The 18,428-nt window shown below is 43.8% G+C and overlaps 1 long non-coding RNA gene across 1 annotated transcript in view; it reads left to right on the forward strand.

Moving 5' to 3' along the window:
• The window catches only part of LOC127584936 (uncharacterized), a 70,371-nt gene that overhangs the window by 42,816 nt on the left and 9,127 nt on the right, over positions 1-18,428 (forward strand). Inside the window, exon 2 of the long non-coding RNA XR_007958447.1 lies at positions 17,551-17,615. This is a non-coding gene — a long non-coding RNA (uncharacterized LOC127584936). The remainder of the gene's footprint in view (positions 1-17,550; positions 17,616-18,428) is intronic.

The raw sequence follows: 18,428 nt of genomic DNA on the forward strand, positions 1-18,428 counted from the left end.
GCTTTTTTTTAGACCTTGCAGCATAACTTAATCTGAGTAATTAATAAGTCAGATCAGGTAATTATTTGTTAAATAAGTAATTATCTGCTTGAATAGAAAAGGAATTGAGTAACATACAAGGCTATTTGTATTATTCAGCTTGTTACAGAAATGAAATATTGAATTTATTATGCATGAATCATTTCCTTTCCAAGCTCAGAGTTTTTGGTCATTAATGTTTCTGTTGACCAGACCCTACAGTGCTGTTCTCACATGCTGCTTGTGTTCTGCCTTTAGAAAGACATGGTTTATTCCTGTGCTTTAGTGTTGAGGGGATTATAGATCCAATCCACCAGGGAAAGGGCTGGGCTTGAGGTAAACCCAGTGTAGAGAGGTCTGATCTGAAACTGGCTTTAGCGTGGTGATGCCTGGCTTTAGCCAGATTAAGGATTAAGAAGGGACTCTGAGGAGGGGGTCACTGACCCGAAATGTTAACTGGTTTCTCTTTCCACAGATGCTGCCTGACAGACTGAGTTCTTCCAGCATTTATTTTCATGTTTTAGTATTAGGGACTTATGTATTAGGGACCTTAGTATTGGGGACCTTTGTAGGAACCTTTGTATTAGGAACCTTTGTACTGGGGACCTTTGTGTTGGGAACCTTTGTATTAGGAATCTTTGTACTGGGGTCCTTTGTATTAGGAACCTTTGTATTGGGAACCTTAATATTGGGGACCTTTGTTTGAATGGGCCTGGCACAGACTGGCACAGTCCAGCCTGTGCTCATTGTTGGAGCCCTCAGTTCCGGTCAGACCCGACAGGGAAAGTAGTGGATCTGTCCTTGCCCAGCACAGAGCTCAGGGTGCCAAGTGTCGCTGGTGAAGAGTGGTTGTGTCTCTGGCTGGGCTTAGTTCAGAGAGCTGGGCCGAATAATTGGTAATTGATTTATTACTGTCACATGTACTGAGATACAATGAAAAACTTTGTATTACATGTCATCCAGACAGATCATTGCAAACTTAAGTACATCGAGGTAGTTCAAAGGGAAATGCAGTAACAGAATGCAGAATATAGTTACAGAGAAGGTGCAGTGCAGGTAGACAAATAAGGTGCAAGGGCCACGATGAGGTAGATCGAGAGATCAAGAGTTCATCTTTATCATACAGGAGGTCTGTTCAAGAGTCTTATAACAGAGGGATGTCCTTGAGCCAGGTGATGCATGTTCTCAAGCTTTTAATGTGACAGGGAGGGTCCCCTCTGTACACACCACATTATACAAGATGATGAGGCATAGATCGAGTGGACAGTCAGAGACTTTTTCCCAGAGTGACAATGGCTAACATGAGGGGACATCATTTTAAAGTGATTGGAGGAAGGTATAAGGGGGATGTCAGGGGTAAGTTTTTTACACAGAGAGTGGTGGGTGCATGGAATGCACTGCCGGCAGAGGTTGTGGGGGCAGATACATTAAGGACATTTAAGAAACTCTTAGGTAGACACATGAATAATAGAGAAATGGAGGGCTATGTGGGAGGGAAGGGTTAGATAGATCTTAGAGCAGGTTAAAATGTCAGCACAACATTGTGGGCCGAAGGGCCTGTACTGTGCTGTAGTGTTCTATGTTCTATACTGGCACCTTCCATCTTCAGATACCTTCTGCAGGGCAAATATCTTACACCACCTGGGGTGGGCAGTTTGACTTCCCATGGCTTGCCACCCATAGCATCCTGTGAATAAAAGCTTGCTGCAACACAATGGGCCAAATGGCCTCCTTCTGTTCTGTAAACATCTACCTCAACGAATCCAGCTTTCTTCCACATAGATGGTTTGCCCGACAATTTTCCTGAGCAGGTCTCATGCTCTGCAGAATGGAGGAGAAGGCTTAAGTCCAACAACAACCCCATCCTGGCTATTGACTCACAGTTTTCTATGGAGTGGGGTGCCCTTCCACTCACACTATCTGGACAGTAATGTGTGGGGGTGTTATACCTCTCTTAGGATCACCCAGACTGATTTTATTCTGTTGCTTTGAGTTGTGACTGGGAAGTTAATATCTCCAGAGGCAGTCTATGGATACTTAGGCAGAGTTTGCCAGTTATACTGAATCAGTTTTATGGGCCAACTTGTCCATGGTCACTTGGACGTCTGTTATACACTGGGAGATGTGAACAAATTAGAAACAAGTGTTGTTATACAACTGTGCAATATTAAAGTGAATTGTGAGGTTGGATTATGTCTTCTGGTTTGAATCAACAGCCTTCAGAGTAGGAGAAAGGAATGGCATTAACAGGTCCAATGTTGTCTCCATAAGAACCGGCATGTTATAACCAGTTTGTATAAAGTTCTCCAAAACTTGCCAGTGTTGGGTCAGGCAGCTAAAAGCCCCCATGGCCCATTTCACACTTCCACCAACATCATCAAAGTAGGACTGACCTGTCATCCATCTCATCTGTAGGAGGTGTAGGGACAGGTGTAGCACTTGGTGCAGTTGCAGGCATAAGTGTCAGGGGGGTTATCGGTGGGGAGGGACTAGTGGACAAGGGAGTCACGGAGAGAGCAGTCCCTTCGGAAAGCGGAGAGAGGGGTTGAGGGGAAGATGTGCCTGGTGGTAGGATCCCGTCGGAGGTGGCGGAAGTTGCGGAGAATGATGTGTTGGATGCGGAAGTTGGAGGAACAACACCTCATATTGCGCCTTGGGAGTCTCCAACCTTAACATCGAGTTTTCTAACTTCTGGTAACCCTACCCCTTCTTCTTCCCCCACCCCCCACTCATTTGTCTTCCCTTATTCCTATGGCTCCCTTCCCCCGCCTTGATCACCTACTCATAGAACAATACAGCACAACAGCACAATACAGGCCCTTCGGCCCACCATCATCTCCCCTCCTCCCCTCCTCCCCTCCCCCATCCTTTATTCCATGGTCCACTGCTCTCTCCTACCGGATTCCTTCTTCTTCAGCCCTTGGCCTCTTCTACCTATCACCTCTCAGCTTATTACATCCTCTCCCTCACCCACCTACCTTCCCCCTCTCACAGGGGCTCACCTGTCCCCTGCCTGCGTGTGCTCCTCCCCCTTCCCCCATCTTATTATTCTGCCTTCGCCCTCTTCCTTTCCAGTCCTGAGGAAGGGTCTCGGCCCGAAACATCAACTGTTTATTTCCCTCCATGGACGCTGCCTGACCTGCTGAGTTCCTCCAGCACTTTTGTGTATTGATAGAGAGAGAGCATCCTTTGATCCCTGCTTGAACCTACACATTAGATATAGTTGTAGCTTATTTTATATTACTCAGGATCCTTGGTAAGGAATAATAGAGAGGAGAATGGAAAATCCCTGTATAATCCAACTAGACTGAATGGTCAGTTTCTGTGCTACAAATTCTGTGTTAATCAGGAAACGATAATTCACAAGAATGCTATTTATGTTGTTCAACATTAATCCAGAGAACAGAAGTTGAAATTCAACCATGACTTTGAAAGAAATTGAATCCAGTTTAGAACAAAGTTTGGAACTAAAAAAGCTGGTAACAACAAAATGACAACAAACCTGTCAGGTTGTTATAAAAACCCAATAGCATTTCCCAGCGTTCTTTACGGCAAGAAATCTGTACTCACGGTGGTCATGGACAAGGTGGTCTGAAAGGGTCCATTTCTGTGCTGTATGATTCTTCGATTTACTGTCAAGAGAGATAGTCAAAACTACATTTACAGGGCAACCATACTGGTAAAAAGTTTGTTAGTTTCAGCTCTGGTTAACAGAGCAGGCCGTGCGGTGTAACTTAACATGAAGACCATCTAGATGTGTGGCCTATAGGAGAGTAAAGCTGGGCAGGAACATAAGTGCAAAGTTCAGAGAGACATTATGTAGTAGAATCAATAAAGTGTGGTTCCGGACAAGAGGTTGGAGGACAGATATGGATTGTTTATCAAAGAAGAAGCCTCTTGGGATGAATGCAATAGTGGCAAGGTCACATTTATTACCTGTATCCAGTAGTTCTGATCTCCATGAACTGTTGCCATTGGTGCTCCCAATGGTACTGGATGGAGACCTCCAGGATTTTGACCTTGTGATGTTGGTCCTGAATTTTCTGCAAAGAGAAGAAGTGAGGAGGATTTGCATTTCTATTGCAACTTTCATGACTTCATGATATCCCAAAGCACTTAACAGCTGAAGGACTGTGGGCTGCATATAATGCAATGAAATTTTGAAGTAAGTAACTTTAACTTCACTTTCAGCATTCCATAACTCACGAACATCTTTACACCATTCTGCCCTTGCCCTTATGAGTCATTCACCCACCCACTCTCCATCCCTTTCAAATCAATAAGCACAGAACCCTACTATTGGAGAATGGTGTGTTGATAAGAGGGAATATAGAGGAAACTGAACAGGAAGAATGGATTCATCTTTCCCAAGAAATGAAACAAACAGTGGATGCTTCAGAAATAATATAGTGACAGCAGTATATTCTGTAGTCAACCTTTTCCTAATCAGATTTATTACAACATGAGCTATGTTTCATACAGGCCTGGTAATTTATCCACTTTAAAGATAAAAAGGCATCGTAATATTTCCTCTTTTACTATGCTTATTCCATCCAGTATTTCAGACTTGTCCTCCTACAATGTCAACATCGTTCCTCTCTTTGTGAAGACAGTCTCAAAATACTCATTGAGAATATACACACGTCCACACACCACAGGTGGATGTTTTGTTCCTCAGCAAACCCTATTCTTTCTTTCATTGTCCTCTTGCTTATAGAACATAGAACAGCACAGCACAGAAACAGGCCCTTTGGCCCACAATGTTGTGCCAAACTAATTAAACTAGTAATTACACACCTAACTAAACTAATCCCTTCTGTCTACACAATGTCCATATCCCTCTGTTCTCTGCACATCCATGTGCCCATCCTAGAACATCTTAAACGCCTCCATCATATCTGCCTCCACTACCACCCCTGGCAGTGCATTCCAGGCAATAATTCCAGGTATTTAAAAAATGTTTTGGGATTTTCTTTTGAGTTTGCTTGCTAATGTTTTTCCACAGCTTTTCCTACATTCCTCATTCCCTGTTTTATTTCAATACTCCACTTCCCATATACTGTATTCTCTCAATTTTTGACATGGGCTTCCCACTTTTGTTTTAACCTGGCCTCTGTGCACCTTGTTATCTGATGGTCTCTACATTTGGCTGTTCCACCTTTTGCATTTGTGGAAACATTTACTTTAAACCCTTGATAGCCTCCTTAAATGGTTCCCACCACTCCAAGACTAAATTACCTTCAAGTAGCTGTTTCCAGTTCAATTTTACGAATTCACCAAAATAAAAGCAGAAACCACTAGAAACACTCAGCAGGTCGAGCTGCATCTATGGAGAGAGAAACAGAGTTAATATCTCAAGTTGAAAACCTTCATCAGAGCTGGCGAATAGTCTTCATTCTCATGCAGGAACTCTTGATCTGAGTCGTTAACACAGTTTCTCCCTCCTTCTGAGTGTTTCCAGCATTTGCTGTTATTATTTCAGATTTCCAGCATCCTCACTTTTTTTTAATTTCATTTTTTAATTCACTTCTTAGTCCAGTAAACTTGGTCCTTACCCTTACAACTTTTATTTTCATCCTTTTTCCATAACTATGCTAAATCTAAATTGGTAAATTGGTTTACTATTGTCACATGTACCGAGGTACAGTGAAAAACTTTGTTTTGCATTCAGTCCATACAGATTATTTCATCACATCAGTACATGTGTACAGGGACATACAAGGGAAAAGCAATAAGAGAATGCAGAATAAAGTGTTACACAGGGAAAGTGCAGTGCAGGCAGACAATAAGGGGCAAGGCCATAATGAGATAGAGTGTGAGGTCAGGAGTCTATCTTATTATACTGGGGGACCATTCAATAGTCTTATAACAGCAGGATAGAAGCTGTCCCTGAGCCTGGTGGTACGTGCTTTCAGGCTTTTGTATCTTCTGTCCGATGGGAGAGGGGAGAAGAGAGAATGTCTGGGGTGGGTGAGGTCTTTGATTACGTTGGCTGCTTTACCAAGGCAGCGAGAAGTGTAGACAGACTTCTGTAATCATTACCACAGAGCACCCCATCTTTAGCTTCATTCCCTAAAACTAAATTTAGAAATGCACCCCAAATACTGCAATCTCACTGTCTCTCTCCCGTCGTTAGATTTGTCATACATTGGCGAAACAAAAATCTTCTGAATGCAACTTAGGATTTCAATGCTGTCAAAATGTCTTACACTGAGTGTATCGCAGTTAGCAGTCAGATAACTCTAAGGTAAAGCTATTACTGCCAAAGTGCTTTAGCATTTATCAGAAATGTTCTCATAAATTTATACTTCTGTCTCCCTTGGATTGTTTGGAGGTTTATAGCTGCTCCCCACAGTGTGATTGCCTCTATTTTTCTTTTCTTTAGTTCAACCCACATAATGCGAATAACAAAACATCCCTTCTCAAAAAGCAAAAAAGTGGCAGAAATCTGAAATAAGGACACAAAATGCTGGAAATACTCAACAGGTCAGCCAGCACCTGTGAAGAGAGAACAGCATTAATGTTTCAGGCCATGGCCTTTCATTGGACCTTAAGTGCTAACTCTGACAAGTTGTTTATCCGAAAGATTATCAGCCTGAAATGCTAACTGTTTCTCTCTCCTTTGATGCTGCCTGACTTGCTGAGTAACTCCAGCATTTTCTGTTTTTATTCCCTTTGTACAGCTGTGAGTGCCTCTTTAATGAATATAGCTACAACCTTGATTTCTCTTGTTTGAAACCCTGGAATCAAACTTTCAGTCCTAAACCTCCTTAAGTCAAGTCTCTCTAATACCTATAATGTGTGCCCTCAACTCATCCACCTTATATACCGTTAAATGCAGCCAGACTCCTTTTGTGTCTCTTTTCCAAACTTTGTCTTTCTCTTGTCTGTCATTTGTAACGGGTGGGTAATTGGTGAGGAAGGAGCAGGCAGAGTGCAGTAATAGAGGGTTTCTTCTCTAGCTGGCAAGATGTGTCGGTTAATGTTCCCTGGGGATCTGTACCAGAGGCTCAGCTTTTCAGCACATATATTAATGATTTGGATGATAGATTGGGGAACTGGAGATACATGTTGCAGATGCTGTAATGTTGGGAACTTAGAATTCAAATGTGAAGAATTTATGTTTCAGTTTTATATAGCTTTGATCTGCACTTTTCTTGTTTAGTTCTAAGGACCATACTTCAGCAAGGAGACACTTGCTCTGGAGATTACCTAGTGCAGATTCACCAGAATGATAACAGGGTATCATTTAAATAATAAGGACAGATTAAGTGAATCTGGTTTGTGTCTTTTGAGTTAAAGCATTAGAGTTGACCTAATGGAGAGGAGAAGATTAGGTATAAAAAAGTTCCTTGATGAGATGTATTCTCCCTGATGGGGTAGGTGGCAGATCCAAACAGGGGGGGCATAATCTTAAAATCGGATTGATGTTCAGCAGTGAAATGTGGAGAAGTAGTTAAACAAATGGTGGTGGAAATCTAGAACAGACTCAGTAATAATTTTGGAGTTTGTAGGAAAACAAAACAGAGCTATTTGTTGGTTATGGAGATCAAGAGACGTGAAGGGAACAATTGGTGTTGAGCTATTGACAAGCCATGATCCAGCTGAAGGCTGACATGTTCAGGGAAATGACTAAACCATTCTTCTCCCTATGTTTGAAGTACACACACATGGGCACACACACGGACAGATACACACCCACACACACAAACCCCCCCCCCCCCCACACACACACACACACACACACACACAGATACACACCCACACACACAAACCCCCCCCCACACACACACACACACAGATACACACCCACACACACAACCCCCCCCCACACACACACACACACAGATATACACCCACACACACAAAAACCCCCACACACCCACACCCAAACACACATCCACACACACACACACACACACACACACACACACACACACACACACACACACACACACACGTTATGTACGGCTGTGATTCAGACTTGTCCTCATGTCATTGTGTCAGTCCTTATGCAGGGTTTCGGCCCGAAGCGTCGACAGTTCCTTTCCTCCCATGGATGCTGCTTGACCCGCTGAGTTCCTCCAGAAGATTGTTTGTTGCTCCAGACTCCAGCATCTCTTGTGTCTCTCCAGAATTCTGGCTGTTGGTTCAGTAACTTGCCCACGATGTTACCACACACAGGTCCTCCCCAGCTTACGAACACCCAACTTACGTACAGCCCGTACATACAAGCGAGCATTTGGGAGAAGGGCAGGATGGATTTATCAGCTGCTGCGGGGCTGCAGGCATCTTCTGCTGGCTGGGAACTCGGTTCATGGCTGCATTTCCAACTTGCGAACTGTCCGGATGGCAAACAGTTCTCAGGAACGGAACCCAGCCGTAACCTGGGGAGAACCTGCAGTGAGTTACCAGCTTTTGCAGTTTTACAGGAAGCTAAAAGCTGGTCAAGGGCTGCAGATGCTCCTTGAGAACATCAGGTTGAGAAGCTGGACAAGGACAAACTGAAACTTTGCACCATTTGTCTTGTGAAACGATGCCCGTTGCGTTGAATAGCTTGACTCAGTTGCTTGGATTCTTGTATCTGAGCCCACGCCAGGAACTTGAGCACATGGGTTCAGGGAAAGGAGTAAGAGATTTCGGGGACTCTGAGGAGAAATTTTTTCCCCAGGGGGTGGTTGGTATTCAGAAGGCACTGCCTGAGAAGGTAGTGGAGGCAGAGACTCTCACAAGATTTAGAAATTGCTTAGACCAGCACTTAAGCCCCCAAGATATAGAAGGCTATGGACTAAGTGCTGGTAAATGGGATTAGTATAGATAGTTGCTTGATGTTCAGCATGGACATTGTGGGCTGAATGGCCTGTTTCTGTGCTGTGCTGTGCTATGACCCAGGCTGCACAGCGTTGCAGTCCCAAGGGAATGCTGCACTGTTGGAGATCCCAATTTTGACATAAGATGTTAATCTGAGGTAATTGCTGCTCTCCAGGTTAGAATTAAAAGAACCCCAGGGGGGGCTTATTTGAAGAGGGGCAGGGGAGTTCTCCCTGGTCTCATTACAACCAAAAGTTACACAGTGGTGCAGCGGGTGGAGCTGCAGGCTCACAGCACCAGCGACTCGGGTCCACTCCTGACCTCCAGCGCAGTCTGTGTGGAGTTTGCAAATTCTCCCCATGACCATATACATTTCCTCCGGGTGCTCCGGTTTCCTGCCACATCCCAAAGATGTGGGGGTTGGTGGGTTAGTTGGCCACTGAAACTTGCCCCTAATGTGTAACTGAGAGGTAGAATCTGGGGCATTTGATGTAACTGTTGGGAGAATAAAATGGGTTAGGGTAGGGTTAGTGTAACAGTGGGTGGTTGGTGGTCAGCACGGATTCGATGGGCAAAGGGCCTGTTTCCATGCTGTATGACTCCAAGACTCTAAAAATCATAAACAAAGGTGTCAAAAGAAACTTGCTCTTTTATTTCAATGTGCCATGATCTTTCTTTCTCCTGGCTGTTGCTTGTAATAGGTGTCTTGGAGATTAGCCTTAAATTACTGGAGACACCAGGAAAATCCAGGAGGATTGTCAACCCTGAGGTCATTCTCCAGTCTGGCTTGTCACTCCTGAATGGAGGGTCTGGAAGTAGAATCCATCAGCTTGGGATAGTGAATCCATGGAACACTCTCCCTCCAAAGATTGTGGATTCTCAGTGACTTAGATCTATGGATTTTGGGAATGAAGGGTCATGGGACTCAGCTTGGAGGATGGAGCTGTTAGAGGAGCAGTCATAGTATTGATTGGATGAGGTCGAGGGGCCGAATGGTGTACTTCTGCTCCTATTTCTTGCGCACAGTGGAACCTGGCCAAACATTTAAATTGGAGGGCCCCTTATGTCTGCCTGACCCAGAGAGAAAAGCTTCATGAAGGCTGTGCCCATGGCAGGTGCTGAAGGACGATAGAAAATACCAATACATTTCTTCAGGCAGCAGAGCAGAGGAGCTGTGATTGGCTGAGGGGAGGAGGTGCACTATTGGTTTAGCCCTGGGGGGGGGGGGGGGGGTGCGTGGCATGCATGTAATTTGGGGAAGAGATGTGCAGAGATACGGAGTCCATTGTAGATTCACTGGAGCGAAAACTAATCCTATTGTACACCAGCTGGAAGTCAGGCAAAGATTAAATTATACTAATGGGAGTGAAAGGATTTGCAAAACAATCCCTTGCCATGGATTTATACTAATGAAAGGTGCGGCCTTAACAAGGGAAGAACAACTTACTTTCCTGTTTTTCTCCCTATGTGACAAATCAAGGATGCACAAAAGAATGTTCGACCAGGAGCACTTGTTCATTAAACAAGAGCACACAGCCATCTTACTGCAGGCCACCATAGCTGTACATCATCAAGCCCCACCATTCCCTCAGCTTGGTACCTGTTTACCCTGGTAACCAGTTGGCTGCTGATGCTAGATTCTTTACTACTGTGCTAGTTTTTGAATAGTTTTTCAAAAATTGCTTGTTCTTGAAGGGTTCTGGTAGTTAATAAATATATCTGTTAATTCCTGCTGGGTATCGAGCAGATGGATGAACCTCTACTTGTTGTTAATCAGATGGATCATCTATGAAGGTATTAAATAGATCAGGAAATCTTTGGGCATAATGTAATGATTGGTGCCATCTTTCTCGGCAGTAGATTGGACCAGGTACAAACTACTGTTAATAAGAATGGTCAGATTGAATGGATGAATGGTGCCAGTTGGTTACTGAATTGGTGAGCTCGTCTTTGCTAGTTACTGAATGCATGCATGGATGAATGGTCTGATGGCTTTTGAATAAGTAAGTGGTTTCTCCTAGTGATTGAGTAGATGGGTGATGGCAGTTCAATATTTAGGTTGGCTGGTCTCTGGTTGAGGCTATATGACCTAATGATGGCTGGATAACTGGGTGATCTAATAAATAATAAATGTTTGGTTAATCTGTTGAATTGATATTGAACAGGTTGGTAGTCTCTTTGTTATTAAATGGGTGGGTGTCTGTTGCTTACTCAATCAGTAGGTGATCTTTATTTATCAGCTGGAAGCAAAGTCTGTTGATTAGTGACTGAGCATGTGGTCACTTGGATAGGAATTAGGTTCAGGGTCTGTTGACCAATGTTTTAGTGTGTGGTTTGTTGATTAGTGATTGGGTGTGCAGTTTGTTGATTACTGATTTTGTGTGTGACCTGTTAATTACTGGTTAGGTGTGGCCTGTCAATTATCAACTGGGTTTGTGGTCCGCTGATCACTGATTTGGTGTGTGGTCTATAAATTACTGATGTGTTGATGATTGGTTGGACGTGGGCTCTGATTATTACCAGTTGGTTGTTTAATTATAAAAAAGAATGTTCTGTTACTGATTGATTGGGTGACTGATTTATTTGTTCTAAAGCACCAGGGGATCTGTTGGATGTCCAATGCCTGTGATGTGACTGGATGCCCTTTGCCCGTTCTTAGTCTCTGGTGCTTATGTAGTTCACTCCCACACAAGTGAGTTGGTGTAAATTATTACCTGCTCCTGCAATACTGATGCTCCTGAATACATTATTAGCTTGAATGTGAATCTCAGCTCTTCTATTCAACATTAAGCTTCTTTTCACAATCTCAGCACTGAAATGGTGGTTCAATATCGGGAAACAGTTAAGATGCAATACCATCCATGCCCACAACTAGAAATTAAATGGTTTAGGGGGCTGGTGAGGGATCACAGACACTGTCAGTGATAAGAAGGTAGCCACATCTCAGCTATAGTTCAACTGCAAGTACTCGTATCTTGGTCACTGCACCTCCCTGTTCCTGTCGTAGAGACAGAGAGCATGGGAAGAGGCCCTTCAGCCCATTGAATCCCTGCTGACTACCAACCACCATTTACATGAATCTTTTATTTATTCTCTCTGCAATCTCATCAACTTGCCCCAGATTCCACCTCTTGCCTACACACTACGTGTAATTACAGCAGCCAACTAACCTATAAACCTGCCTGTATTTGGGATGTGGGAGGAAACCGGAGCACGCAGAGAAACCCATGCATTCACAGAAAGAATGATCAAACTCCATGCAGACAACTCCTGAGGTCAGGGTTGAACCCGGTTCTCTGTGCCACCCAAATGTGTCCCTCTTCATTGCAATATGGCCACCTGCCAATTCATTCAAGACTTCAAAACCATGAAGATCTTTCGACTGGAGGCTACTGAATTAATTTACTTGACTTTGCCTTGTTTCTCTCCCACTCACCCGCACACAGCCAGCTCTAATGCTTCACCTTGGGATCCTCAATAAAAATATAAGTACATCAGACAATGTCCTGTGGCCTTGTGTGGAGGAAATTGGGATCAAGTGTTGTCCTCAGAATCAAGCAATGTTAGAGAGCGTTGGCATAATTAGACTAGGGAGCACAGATGTAATTTCATCCCCATTTTACAGTCAAACATTCTGACCTTAATTTTATATCTATAAATTCCTATCTCCTCATTTATAATGGAAGCAGGAATTCTATAATTACAACCTCCGGCCTATGGGAGGGTCCACAGCACCCACAGGAACAGATAATTGAAGAGTAAAGGGCAAGAGTATCCGCACAGATCCACTGTCTTTGTTTCAGTGCAGGTCAGTCGAATTCGACTATGTCGGAGGAAAGAATGTGAACAAGTGCCACTTGCACCAATTGAGTTTGTGTGATCTTTTGAGCTAATTAATAAAAAAATCACACAGGTAACAATCTGCTTCCAAAACTGGCCAGGTCACCAGCTTGAATTAATCACCATTCCAGCAACTGGACCCATTTGTAGACTTACAAAGAGTCTACTGAAGTTAAACTGTTCTGGGTGCAAAGACAAAAAAAGGTATATCTGGACAGTGAAGGTCTTGGTCTGGTGGCAAGAGGGTCCGAGATGACTGGAGACAAAGGATCTACCGAACACATTTAGCATACACATATATGTGGATGCACACACATAAAACATTTGCACCCACACACAGTCAAAACACACACATACGAAACATATACACACACACGTGCACGCACACTCTGACCACACATACACGCATATATTGATGTGCACAAGCACACACACATGCACACCCACACACATCCGCACACACTCTGACAACACATACACATGAAAACCATCTCCCCCAGGCCCTTTTCCTTTCCCTTTCACCTTCCTTACACTTTCCCAACACCCTCCCAATAGTTGATGTATCAGTGTATTTAACTTCAGAAAGGAACAGACCAAACCTCACCAACGTAATCTGTAACTAGTAGTGATTTTGCGTGAGTCTCTTTCAATTATTTGAAATTGGATTTTTTACAAGACGCTGAGAAGAGATTTTTGAGAAAAAAAACTTTTTTTGAAGGACAAATCCATTTCAGGCTAGACTAATACAACAGCTTCCAACCACTCTTAGATTTGTCAAGGAACATTTAAGCTGCCTGATAGAACTCATGCAAGGGAGGTTTTACTCTCCCATATCCAAATGAGCTTGTGTGCAAACCCAAGGACCTTTTGAAGTTGGCAGTGATTGGACCACTGATTGCAGAATGCATTCAGACCAGCAAGTTTTGACCCAAGTGTTTACATTAGGAGGTCCCCATTCATATTGTGAATGGGGAAAGTTGAGAGGGAGTGGGCACAGGTGGGGGATTTGTTGCGGCAACAGAATGACCAATGTGAAAGGCTGCTGCTGTGCATTCTTGCAGCTTTCAGCTTGGTGCCTTGAGAATGATAAAGTTGCTTAGTTTTAGCAGAGAAAGTTCATCATATATTACCTTGCTTCCTGGATCCAGGCATGTGCTTTATAACATTTAACCAAAACCATAGAACTGTACAGCACAAAACAGGCCCTTCGGCCCACCATGTTGTGCCGTCCATCAAACCACCCTCACACTATCTAACCTTTTGGCTTTGGTAAAACAGACTCAGTGGGGTTCTTATTGTGTTAAAAGAAACAGATTTTGAGGTTGCTGACTGTTCATCTCCATGTTTCCTTATGACATAGAAGGAGGCCATTCAGCCCACTGAGTCTGTGTCCACGCTTTTCTCAAGTCACCATATAGTTTACCTCTGGTTAACCAGCAGCCCTGATTCAATTGGGAACAGAGTTTGCATTTCCCACTGATTTTCCCTGAAATGCCATCAACTCCCCAACCCCTCCCCTGAGCATCTACCACACACCCTCACAGTAGGGGCAGGAAACCAAAGCACTGGGGGGAATTTCACGTGGTCACAGAACTCCATGTAGACAGACCAGAGGTCAGGATTGAACCTGGGTCACTGGAGCTGTAAGGCTGCTGTACCACCATGTCACAGCTGGTTTAGATAGGTTGACGAAGGTCCAAATGCTGGGTGAAATGGGTCCAGTGAACACCAGGTGGGAAGGTGTCCACACCAACTTATCAAACCTGCTGAGCCCAGGAGTGAGAATTGGAATCAGTAGTGGAGAGGAGCAACAAAGAATCCGCTGAAGGATCTCAGCAGGTCGAGCAGCATCTGTGGGAGGAAAGGAATTGTTGACGTTTCAGGTTGAAACCCTGCGTCAGAACTCCAGATTCCAGCATTCAGGTTCCAGACTCCAGGTTCCAGCATCTGCAGGCTCGTGTGTCTCCAGTAGTGGAGAGGAACTGGACTTGAATGAATCCACCCTCTGAACCGCTTTAGTGTTGCGATGGGATCGGGACTGGGACTAATGGGGTTGCTCTACAAGGAGCCAGAATAAACTCGATCAGCTGAATGGGCTGTGTGCACTTTAATGTACATGAGTATGGGTGGTCAGAGGGTGCGTGCGTGTGCGTGTGTGTGTGTGTGTGTGTCTTTGTGTGAGTGTTTCTCTGTGTGTCTTTGTGTGTGTTTGTGTGTGTGTCTTTGTGTGAGTATGTGTGTATGTGTGTCTGTGCGAGTGTGTGTGTCTGTGCGTGTGTGTGTGTCTTTGTGTGAGTGTTAGTGTGTGTCTATGTGTGTGTGTGTGTGAGAGACAATTCTAAGATCCTGTGATTCTCTCAGTGTCTTTCTGCAATTTAAATAGCACACTGTCACACTCTGACCAGTCGTGCAGAAGAGGAAGGGGTTCAGCTAATGGAGTCATGGAGTAGTTAAGTGCAGGAGGTGATGAACTGATCCATCAAGTCTGCCCCAGCTCTTTCAAAGAACAATCTGTTTGTCTCATTGCCCTGTTCTTTTCCCATGTCCTTTCATTTCTTCAATTATTTATCCAACAATTTTTAGAATCTCTCAGTGCATTCTAAATTCTAATCACTCAACGAGCCTAAAAGTTTTCACTTGTGTCATCTTAAAACTGTGCCCTCTGATAATCAAATCTTCAACAGTTTCTTCATTTATATCCATTATAATTTTATTGAAAGAATTCAATAAAAGAATTTAAAAGACATTGAAAGAATTGTAATTCTTTATAAACGTGCACCAACCCCCTCTGTTCAACAAACAATTGCATTTCCTCCTGACTATCTGGGTACCTCTGTGCCAGCATCCCCAAAACTATTCCAGGAGATCTTTATTTGCCTTGTCCAGCACATTTGAGTTCTTCTTAAAGTGTCCAGAATGGGTTCCATTGGAGCCAAAACCAAGTCTGCTAATCAGTGCCTCATGATCAACACAGAGTTTTGCTTCCCCTTTCCTAGAGTTTAGTTACTCATCACCCAACTCACTGTAGCTTTTACCTCAGATCATCCAGCAGACACTGTTTAATGTGTTCACCATTATGGTTCTCGACGTCACTATGTGCAGTACTACTTACTCATTGCGACACAGAAGGAGGCCCTTCAGCCCACCACGTCCATGCTGGCTTCAAGGGGAGAAATCCCATCAGTGCCGTTCTTCCCTCCCCCCCTTCTTATTTGTCTCATGTTCTTTTGCCACTTGCCTCCATCAAGGGGTAATTTATAGCAGCCCATTAGCCTATCAACACCTCTTTGGGATTTGGAAGGAAACCCACAAACAGAACCCAGGGTTGGGATCGAACCTGGGTCCCCATAATCGGCAGGAATCTCTCCTGTTACTTCCATTCAACAATAACAGCTGGCAATTAAATTGGTAAATTGGTTTATTATTGCCTCATGTACCGAAGTACAGTGAAAAACTTTGTTTTGCATGCCATCCATACAGATCATTTCATTATAACAGTGCATTGAGGTAGTACAAGGGAAAACAATAACAGAATGCAGAATAAAGTGTTGCAGTTACAGAGAAAGTGCAGTGCTGGCAGACAATAAGGTGCGAGGTCATAAGGAGGGTTATTGTGATGTACTAGGGAACTGTTCAATAGTCTTATTACAGTGGTATGAAAGCTGTCCTTGAGCCTGGTGGTTCGTGCTTTCAGGCTTTTGTATCTTCTACCCAATCGGAGAGGGGGAGAGAGAGAATGTTTAGGGTGGGTGGGGTCTTTGATTATGTTGGCTGCTTTATCGAGGCAGCAAGAAGTGTAGACAGAGTCCATGAAGAAGAGGCTAGTTTCCGTGATGTTCTGAGCTGTGTCCACAACTCTGCAGTTTCTTGTGGTTACGGGCAGAGCAGTTGCCATACCAAACGTGATGCATCCGAATAGGATGCTTTCTATGGTGCATCGATAAAAATTGGTGAGGGTCAAAAGGGGCATGCCAAATTTCTGTAGCGTCCTGAGGAAGTAGAGGCGCTGGTGAGTTTTCTTGGTTGTGGCGTCTATGTAGTTGGACCAGGACAGGTGATTGGTGATGTTCACTTGAAGGAACTTGAAGCTCTGAACCCTCTCAATCTCAGCAAGGTATTAAAGCATTCCGTGGCATACCACAGCAGTGTGACACACTACTTGTCGGGAGAGGTAACAACAAGCTTGTGTAAAGAAGTAGGTTTAAGGGGATGTGCAGTGTGTTGGAGGTGGTCTCTCAGCCACTCTGATAATGCTGATAAATATCTTTAATCACCTCCAGGGGCTTCAGAACATATGCAAACACTTTGCTAACAACAACTGACATGTGCTTACATCACACATATGATGTCATCATTCTGTCACGTGATGATGTCATTCACATGTTCTTATACCATGCACCACAGAGATAAAGGAGGAGAAAGACTTGGGGAGAATTAGAGAGAGAAATCCAAAGCTTGACCTTAGAGAGCTGAAGCTGCGGCAGGAAGTGGGAGATTCACGAGAGGCTAAAACTGGAGGTTATAAGGATGGAGGACGTTACAGAGACAGCACAAGTGTGAGATTATGGTGCGATTTAAATACAAAAGCAAGTGTCAGTCAGTAATTACAGGAGAGGTTGGTGTGAACAAAGGTGTCCATGTTTTCCCAGCATAACGCAATCCCCTGATGGAAAATCCTCACACACCTATTTGCAGCTGGTAACTGAAAAGAATAGCCCTAACTGAACCTGTCTAAAATGGTGCACACCAAATCTAGGACAGAGCTCAGCAGTTGACATGCCTTGAGTAAACTGGTAATGAGTTTAATTGTGTCTGATAGAGCTGTCTTGTAAAGTGAGTCTCTGCAAGGAGTCACTCTGTCCTCACCTTCTTCCTTTCCAGTTTTATTCATAATGTGGATGCGAAGAGAGATACATTAAAAGGCTCAGGGGAGTGTGCAGATGGAGGTAGGAATTGATTTTAGTTCTTTACATTGCAGATTTGAGTGCGTATTTCCGTTTGTGTGCGCGTGTGTGTATGAAAGAGAGGAAGGCAGAGGGATTAAAGGACTACACAGCCGTATCTATAAAAAACAACAGCAAATAAGATATGTTAGCAGATTTTGGAATGTTACATGCACAGCTTCAAAGCCGAAGTAAATTTGAAGCTGACCCTTGACCTTCTCGTATCCAGAGTGACGTGAATTGCTTCATCACCAGGACAAATCTCTGATCTGCAAATTACAGGGAACTGTTCTGTGCGATGCGGGGAATGAATCTGTACATTGAATCTGAATTTCTTTCAAAATTTTAGCAAACAACAGATTCAAACAGAGCCTCGTGCAACTGGCTTTGACATTGTGTCTCCTCCCCATCACCAGCCCCTTCCCGACATCCCCATTACACCCCATCATGGATTCTCATTCTCCACCCATCACCACTGACCATTCATCTCCTCGACATCTCTTTATCACATCCTCAATCCCATCGCATTTCTCTGTATGATAGACATATTAAATGGCTGCTTTGCCTCGCATACATAGGACATAGAACAGTATAGCACAAGAACAGGCCCTACACCCCACAATGTTGTGCCGAACTAATTAATCTAGTAATTAAACACTGAACTAAACTAATTCCTTCTGCCTTCAGAAGTCCAAATCGCTCTGTTCTCTGCATATTCATGCACCTATCTAAGAGCCTCTTAAACGCTCCTATTGTATTTACCTCCATTACTACACCTGGCAGTGCATTCCAGGCACCCACCACTCTCTTTGTGAA

Source organism: Pristis pectinata, chromosome 31, assembly GCF_009764475.1.
Source record: "Pristis pectinata isolate sPriPec2 chromosome 31, sPriPec2.1.pri, whole genome shotgun sequence".
Taxonomy (NCBI): domain Eukaryota; kingdom Metazoa; phylum Chordata; class Chondrichthyes; order Rhinopristiformes; family Pristidae; genus Pristis; species Pristis pectinata.